The following is a 9687-nucleotide window of genomic DNA, read 5'->3' on the forward strand; positions in this document are numbered from 1 at the left end:
GGGCACAACTCTTATTGGCCTTGATCTACTGTGCATGTCACAAAGGTTCACATGAGTCAACATTCATATGGGCACCAGACCCGGTCGGTGACATCGCCGCCTCGTGACAGCATGTCGAACTCCCAAAACGGCACGTTCTCTAGTTATCTGAAGAATCTTGTCCATGGACTTGGAGCTCCCTCAAACGTGTACAGTATCACTTACAGTAAGCCAATATCAAATCAAATCACATTTTACTTGTCATTTGCGCCGAATACAACAGTACACCTTACTGTGAAATGCTTACTTACAAGCCCTTAACTAACAATACAGTTTTGAGAAAATATAGTTAAGAAAATATTTACTAAATAAACTAAAGTAAAAAAAAAAAAAAAAATGTCAGTATGTTTATTCGTATATCATGACACTTGCCTAAATTATGTGATGTTCATTGCTTTACTGATTGGATGACTACTCTTTTTTGCTTTTTCTTATTTCCTTATAAATTCAGTTTTATGGGAAAATACACGTATTTGTTTCAATTCCTCACGAGTTTGCTGCAGTTTTGGAGACATATGTTGCCACTCTATTTGAATATGATCTGTATTCTTAAACTCTTACTGAAGTTGAATTCAAAGTTGAGTGACCCTTGTGAAAAGCACATTTCATCAGCCCAATTATCTATACTTTTCAGACTGAAGTGGATTTTGTGTCACTTGGTGTCAGCACCCAGAAGCCACCTATATTTCCCGTTTTATTGTCTCCAATTCAAAAATACTACCATAAAAGCAGAGTTCAAGGCCAAGGAGAGGCCTTCCTCTTTGTTGTCTCCAGGTTGCTGAACTGTGATAACCTACAGGTATTCTACAATAGTTGTGTCTAGGGCAAGACAGTAGTAACAAGGAACTCAGAAAGCATTTGATAGTTTATGACTTAATCACAATTAAAATGGATTTTCACTGCATTGCATGACATATGTTGTTATGTTTTACACAGAGCGTCCTTATGGAAAATAAGGTTATGATTCATGGATTCAAATAACTTTATGGATTATTAGAAATATGCCAATCTGTAATAGATGTTTTATTATACAGTAAGCAACCTATTGTTTCAAAGTCTACGTTGGAGGGACAAATCCTGTAAAATATAACATTCAAGAATTAAAATGGATTAACATGCCTAACCACTTTGAAGATGCAAAATATGTTTTATTGTGAAACAAACAAGAAATAAGACAAAAAAAACTGAAAAATTGAGCATGCATAACTATTCACCCCCCAAAGTCAATCATTTGTAGAGCCACCTTTGGCAGCAATTACAGCTGCAAGTCTCTTGGGGTATGTCTCTATAAGCTTGGCACATCTAGCCACTGGGATTTTTGCCCATTCTTCAAGGCAAAACTGCTCCAGCTCCTTCAAGTTGGATGGGTTCTGCTGGTGTACAGCAATCTTTAAGTCATACCACAGATTCTCAATTGGATTGAGGTCTGGGCTTTGACTAGGCCATTCCAAGACATTGAAATGTTTCCCCTTAAACCACTCGAGTGTTGCTTTAGCAGTATGCTTGGGGCATTGTCCTGCTGGAAGGTGAACCTCCGTCCCAGTCTCAAATCTCTGGAAGACTGAAACAGGTTTCCCTCAAGAATTTCCCTGTATTTAGCGTCGTCCATCATTCCTTCAATTCAAACCAGTTTCCCAGTCCCTGCAGATAAAAATATCCCCACGGCATGACGCTGCCACCACCATGCCTCACTGTGGGGAGGTGTTGGGTTTGAACCAGACATAGCATTACCCTTGATGGCCAAAAAGCTCAATTTTAGTCTCATCTGACCAGAGTACATTCTTCCATATGTTCGGGGAGTCTCCCACATGCCTTTTTGTAAGGCGTGTAGGTGTAGCAGGTAAGGCGGAGTCAGGCGCAGGACACAGAGATGAGTAATTCACGTAACTTTACTCAAAACAACAAATATTCCAAGAAGGAAAATAATCAAGCTCACAAATACAGACCAACTTACAACAAACAAAGGATATTTGTTCTTAACTGACTTGCCTAGTTACTCATCTCTGTGTCCCGCGCCTGACACCGCCTTACCTGCTACACCTAGACGCCTTACAGAAACACGCATCACGAAATGACAGCAGGTGCACACAGCCCTCCTTTTGCTAGTAGAGGAGCGCGCCCAGCAGCACGCGACCATGTTGCAAAGTCTCGGCACAGCCATGGATCGCGTGCTGCAAACAATGGAGCGATGGGAAAAGAGGAGGTTGTTCAGCACCCCCATCATCATCACAACAACCTACACCACTGTCCACCCCTTCTTCACCTGGTCCCAGTGGGATTCGGCTCACGCTCCTGAGGGAATATGATGGGACGGCTGCCTTCGGGACGCGAGAGCGTGTCCGCCCTCATCTCCTGTCTATCCGGGAAAGCCCTTGAGTGGGCCAACGCCGTATGGGGAGACCACTATTTTTATTTTTATTTTTTATTTTTTTAACCATTATTTAACTAGGCAAGTCAGTTAAGAACAAATATCTTATTTTCAATGACGGCCTAGGAACAGTGGGTTAACTGTCTGTTCAGGGGCAGACCGACTATGAGGATTTCACCTGCCACTTCAGGGTGGTTTTTGACCATCCACCTGAGGGTAGAGCGGCAGGGGAATGCTTGTTTCACCTAAGACAGGGGACGAGGAGCGCACTGGACTGGATGGAATGACAGGGCCCTGATCGACCATTACCGGTGCAGTCTGTGTGAGGATGTCCATCGGGAGCTGGCCTGCAGGGACATCATCCTTACATTCAGCCAGCTGGTGGACCTGTCCATCCGGCTGGATAACCTGCTGGCCACCCGCGGACGTCTGGATCAGGGTCCGTCAGTTCCATCCCCCAGCAACTCCGCTCCGACACCTATGGAGCTAGGAGGTGCTGCTCTTAGGTTGATCGGAGGGGGGGCCATTCCCTGCACCATCTGTGGCTGCAGAGGGCACACTGCTGGTCGGTGCTGGGGAGGTTCCTCAGGGAGTCGAGGCAGCAGGTGGGGCACTGTCGTGTCACTCCAGGTGAGTAGACACCAGACTCACCCAGAGCCTCCTGTTGCTCACAGGTTTGTGTTTATAGAATGTCCTGAGTTTTCCCCGCATTCCCAGCATAAGGCGCTAGTAGATTCAGGAGCAGCTGGGAACTATTGACCGTTCATTTGCTCATAGTTTAGGGATCCCCATTGTTCCTGTTGATATGCCCTTCCCTGTGCACGCCTTAGATAGTCGACCATTAGGGTCAGGGCTGATTAGGGAGGTCACCGCTCCACTATGCATGGTTACGCAGGAGGGTCATGAGGAGAGAATCAGTCTCTTCCTTATTGATTCTCCTGCGTTTCCCGTGGTGCTGGGCCTACCCTGCTTAGCCTATCATGACCCCACTATTTCGTGGCAACAGAGGGCTCTCAAGGGATGGTCACGAAAGTGCTCAGGGAGGTGTGTAGGTGTTTCCATCTGTGTGACTACGGTGGAGAGTCCAGACCAGGTCTCCACAGTGCACATCCCCTTAGAATATGCCGATTTGGCTCTCGCCTTCTGTAATAAGAAGGTGACTCAACTACCACCCCATCGACGGGGGGGATTGTGCGATAACTCTCCTGGTAGACGCAGCACTTCCCAGGAGTCACGTGTATCCTCTGTCACAGGAGGAGACAGCAGCAATGGAAACATATGTCTCCGAATCTCTGGGGCAGGGATACATTCGGCCTTCCACTTCACCTGCCTCCTTGAGTTTATTTTTTGTGAAGAAGATGGACTGAGGTCTACGCCTGTGTATTGACTATCGAGGTATCAATCAGATCACTGTGAGGTACAGCTACCCGCTGCCTCTCATAGCCAGTGCGATCGAGTCAATGCCGCTTACAACCTGGTGCGTATCTGGGAGGGGACGAGTGGAAGACGACATTTAGTACCACCTCTGGGCACTATGAGTACCTCGTCATGCTGTACGGGTTGATGAATGAACCATCAGTCTTCCAGGCATTTTAGACAAGATTTTCCGGGACCTGCACGGGCAGGGTGTAGTGGTGTATATCGAAGACATTCTGATATACTCCACTACACACGCCAAGCATGTGTCCCTGGTGCGCAAGGTGCTTGGTCGACTGTTGGAGCATGACCTGTACGTTAAGGCTGAGAAATGTGGATAAGGTTGAGAAATGTCTGTTCTTCCAACAGTCGGTCTCCTTCCTAGGGTACTGCATTTCCATGTCAGGGGTGGAGATGGAGAGTGACCGCTTTTCAGCCGTGGGTAATTGGCCGACTCCAACCACGGTAAAGGAAGTGCAGCGGTTCTTACGGTTTGCCAACTACTACCAGGGGTTTATCCAGGGCTTGGACAGGTAGCGGCTCCCATTACCTCACTGCTGAAGGGGGGACCGGTGCGACTGCAGTGGTCAGCTGAGGCGGACAGGGCTTTTGGTCACTGTTACGAGAATTATGTTCTCAAGGTTCATAACCCAATTCAATTATACTACTCAGTCTGCAACACAGAATTTGTAAGATACTGGTAGAATGAAACAGACGGAGGCCCGGCTAAAATAGTCAAAAAGGTTTATTCACGAGAGCGCTGGTTAGTTGTACAAAATGATTAATTTAATACTGGCTTCTTACGCACACACTTTCACACACAAACAGACTCCTTATGCACAAACATTAGGTATCCTACACACACACTGTCCTACTACCCAGCTGACAAAGATTAGGGGAGGCCGTAAGAATCACTCCCCGTTCTCCCTCAAGATAGGGAGACCGTGGGAAGTACTTCCCGTTCTTTCCCCAATCTCTCACAGGCCCTAGCCAGGTCGGCACCGAATTCTTCTAAGACAGTCTGTGTTTAAAATACTATAAAGACATTGTCACGCCCTGACCTTAGAGATCCTTTTTATGTCTCTGTTTTGGTTTGGTCAGGGCGTGAGTTGGGGTGGCATTCTATGTTTTGTGTTTCTATGATTTTCTATTTCTATGTTTTGGCCGGGTATGGTTCTCAATCAGGGACAGCGGTCTATCGTTGTCTCTGATTGGGAACCATATTTAGATACCCTTTTTCCCACCTGTGTTTGTGGGAGGTTAACTTTTTTGAAGGCACATAGCCTTAAATGTCACGGTTTGTTTCTGTATTGTTTATTGTTTTGTCGGCAACATCTACTATTAAAAGTATGTACGCTCACCACGCTGCACCTTGGTCCTCTTTTTCCAACGGCCGTGACAGAACCTCCCACCCCAAAAGACCAAGCAGCGTGGTAAAGAGGACTCCTGGACATGCGAGGAGATTCTGGATGGTAAGGGACCCTGGAGGCAGGCTGGGGAGTATCGCCGTCCACGGGAGGAACTGGAGGCAGCTAAGGCGGAGCGGCAACATTATGAGGGAACACGACTGGCAAGGAAGCCCGAGAGGCAAACCGCCCCAAAAAATTGGGGGGAGGCACACGGGGAGTGTGGCTGAGTCAGGTTGGAGACCTGAGCCAACTCCCCGTGCTTACCGTGGCGAGCATGTGACTGGTCAGACCCCATGCAATAGGGTGATGCGCACTGTGTCGAGGCTGAGCATTCACAGGCCGGTGTGCTCGGTGCCAGCGTTCCGCATTTGCCTGGTGGAAGCGGGCATCCAGCCAGAACGGGTGGGGCCAGCTCTGCGCTTGAGACCACCAGTGCGCCTCCACAGCCCAGTGTATCCGGTGCCTCTGCCAAGGAAGAGGCCTCCTGTATGTCTCCCCAGCCTGGTGAGTCCTGTGCCTGCGCCCAGCCCGGAGTCTCCAGAGACGGCCTCCAGCCCGGAGCCTCCAGAGACGACGGCCTCCAGTCCGGAGCCACCAGAGACGACGGCCTCCAGTCCGGAGCCTCCAGAGACGACGGCCTCCAGTCCGGAGCCCCCAGACACGACGGCCTCCAGTCCGAGGCCCCCAGCGACGACGTCCTCTAGTCCGGAGCCCCCAGCCACGACGTCCTATAGTCCGGAGCCCCCAGCGACGACGGCCTCCAGTCCGGAGCCCCCAGCGACGACGGCCTCCAGTCCGGAGCCCCCAGCGACGACGGCCTCCAGTCCGGAGTCCCCAGCGACGACGGCCTCCAGTCCGAGCGATGGCGGTCGCCAGTCCGGAGCCCCCAGCGACGACGGTTTTGTCTTCATTGTACACACCTGGTTTGTCTTACAACAAACAAACAAATACACACAAATCCATGGGTGAACCAGTGGGTTAAATAAGGAACATATAATTATGTGAATGGAAACCAGGTGTGTAGAAAAAAGACAAAACAAATGGAGAATGAAAAATGGATCGGTGGCGACTAGAAAACCAGTGATGTTGACCGCCGAACGCTGCCCGAACAAGGAGAGGGACCAACTTAGGCGGAAGTCGTGACACTTGGCGAACACCAAACGTGTTTGCTTATTTTGTTCTTTAAGCAATGGCTTTTTTCTGGCCACTCTTCCGTAAAGCCCTCTTTTTACTCTACTGCTACTCTCTGTTCATCATATATGCATAGTCACTTTAACCATACCTACATGTACATACTACCTCAATAAGCCTGACTAACCGGTGTCTGTACATAGCGTTGCTACTCTTATTTTCAAATGTCTTTTTACTGTTGTTTTATTTCTTTACTTACCTACACATACACACTTTTTTCTTCTTCTCCTCACTATTGGTTAGAGCCTGTAAGTAAGCATTTCACTGTAAGGTTGTATTCGGCGGACGTGACAAATAAACTTTGATTTGATTTGAAAGCCCAGCTCTGTGGAGTGTACGGCTTAAAGTGGTCCTATGGACTGATACTCCAACCTCCACTATGGAGCTTTGCAGCTCCTTCAGGGTTATCTTTGATCTCATTGTTGCCTCTCTGATTAATCTCCTCCTTGCCTGGTCTGTGAGTTTTGGTGGGTGGCCCTCTCTTGGCAGGTTTGTTGTGGTGCCATATTCTTTTCATTTTTTAATAATGGATTTAATGGGGCTCTGTGGGATGTTGAAAGTTTTTTATATTTTTTTTATAACCCAACCCTGATTTCACTTCACCAGTTTGGACTATTTTGTGTATATCCATTACATGAAATCCAAATAAAAATCAATTTAAATTGCAGGTTGTAATACAACAAAATAGGAAAAATGCAAAGGGGGATGAATACTTTTGCAAGGCACTGTAAATGCAGGTATTATGGGTTATGTGTTATTACAAGTATTACTAACTATGGTAACAACATTTTAGCACCCTCTAGTGTTCTTCTAGGAGAAGCTTGGTCAGCCTTTCATGCAGTGTTTTTTAAAATTATTACTTGCAATGGGTTTACATCAAAATGTACATCAAGCCGTCGCAGTTAAAAATCAATAACCATTTGCATTTCTACTTGCAATTATATCATGCTTCTTTGACATAACTAATCAAAGGACCAAAGAGCAAATGTTGGTTTGTTGCGTGAAATCTATTTATTGATGATGACGAGGCATCCTGCAAGGAAATTGGGCAGAGTTTCAGCAAGTGTCCAACATAGTCAGCCCTTCCTCTCTCAGTAGAGACAGCTAGGTACAAATGACTAATGAACCTAATGAAAAATTGGAGACGGGGGCTGCGTTTCTAACCATCCATGTCATATAATTTTGACTGTGATGAATTAAGCAAAATTACTGGGAAAGTAAACAGTGTACTCAATGCACGGGTATCATTTATCATCTCCTGACCTGATAGACTACCGTATCAATTAAGGCACATGCATTAATCCATTTTCAAACTTCACCAACGAACAGGGATGTGACATGGCTACGGTGATTAATCACTGACCAATGTTAACTGACACATTGTGTGTCTGTCTGGAGTGATGCTCCCACTTGTGGGCTGTATACAATTTCCATTGAAATAGAGCAGTGGAATACAGGGACAGTGCAAAATCAAATATCAGTGCATGTAAGTAAGTAGTGCATGTTTGAGATCAACTACATCGCAGTCAGACTGTGCAGAACACTGATCTACAAATCACCTTGCATCCCAAATCTACACACTATTAGATTATGATTCTGCCTCCCTCGCCTTGCTGGAACTGAGCCTCTGCTCACAGGTGTGCTCAATTGATGCCTGTTGTTGAGCATCTCAATTGTCTAAAATGTAGGCAAGTTTCCTTTCTGCCATCTCATTTCTTCCATCTCTAATGATGTGTAAGAATGCAGGTCTACAAGTGAAAGCCTGGTAATCAACCTCCATATTTTACCCAGGCTATCGTGTCTTGGGGGGCATATTTTCGAGTTCCCAGGTTGTTTTGAGTCTTGGTCAGTGCTATCTGTGATACTTCGGATGTCCCCACCATAATGGCGCGTTCATGTGCTAGTCGGAACTAGGAAACTCTGAAATGTCCGACTTGCTAACTGGTTGCTAACTGGTTGTAGTTATACTCGTGCTGCGTTCAACAAATCAGCAAGTCGGACATTCTGAGTTTCCTAGTTCCGACTAGCATTGAGCGCGGCATTAAACACAAATCCATCATCCTTCTTTTTAAAGTTTTTTTAATCTCAGAAAAACCAGTATACATACAATACGTATACAAACAGACAATGATAACATATGATAGGCTAGGGGGTACAACAAATTACAGATTATACAAATATTAAAATATACACACGTATTGATTGTTTTAACAGCTTTCTTATTAGAAGAACGTAGAATGGTCTCAATGTACTGCTCGAATTCCTTATAGAAAAAAATGAAGTGTTTTTAAAAAATGATTTAGCACAATTAGATTCATGAGGTAAAATTGTTTTTCTTTCTCCTTATTATAGTTAAGGAAACCGAGCAGCACATTATCCCATAAAAAAACAAAAGTCATCAAGAATATTAACAATTATAAAAATATGAACATCTTGCCATAATTTCTTTACATGTAGACAATGCCAAAATAAATGCTAAACTCTTTCTGGATGCTCAACACAGTTAATATTAATGTACAGTTAATATTAATGTCTTTTTTGAGTTTCTTCAGGTTATGATTTGCAGGTTAATACTTATTGATCATTCTGAAAGAGACCTCTTTGACCTTGTTAATAAGCAGGTATTTGTTAATAAACAGATATTATTGACAAATGTATTCCAGTAAGTTGTGACATAAGGAATGGATACCATATCCTTTTGAAATAAAGCATGTATAGATCTGTTGTTCTGAGGGAGCAAGGAGAAACACATTATTCCTATTGGAGAGTCAACTGAATTAAGCAAGGGTAGTTCAAGAAGGTGAGGTCTGGTTACACCTCTAAACAACATGAGAGTTCCAGATGGAATAGCATCAAAAACCATGGCAAACTCTCTAGGTGTAACGGGGATATTGTAACGAGATAAAAATTTATCATAATTGAGTAACAATCTTCCCGCATTACAAAGTTGACTCACCAGCAGGATATGATTAGTAAACCAGTTCTTAAAAAATAAAGACGTGTTTCTATACAAAATATCCATATTGTTCCAAATGAAATACCTATGCGGGGGGAAATTGTTTATATATTAACGACCACGCTAAGAATTCTTGTCTATGAACAGCAGATAACATGTATGAGATTCCTACAAAGTTATTGTTACGAAGTAACATAAAATTGAAGCCACCAAAACGGGAGAAGATATTACGACGGATGAAATTTCAAATTGAACTGTCCATCATGCATCTAAATCGGAACTTTCCGAGTTGTCCTGAACACCGCATT

Source organism: Oncorhynchus mykiss, chromosome 2 (assembly GCF_057628025.1).
Source record: "Oncorhynchus mykiss isolate SJ-2025 chromosome 2, ASM5762802v1, whole genome shotgun sequence".
In the NCBI taxonomy this organism is placed as follows: domain Eukaryota; kingdom Metazoa; phylum Chordata; class Actinopteri; order Salmoniformes; family Salmonidae; genus Oncorhynchus; species Oncorhynchus mykiss.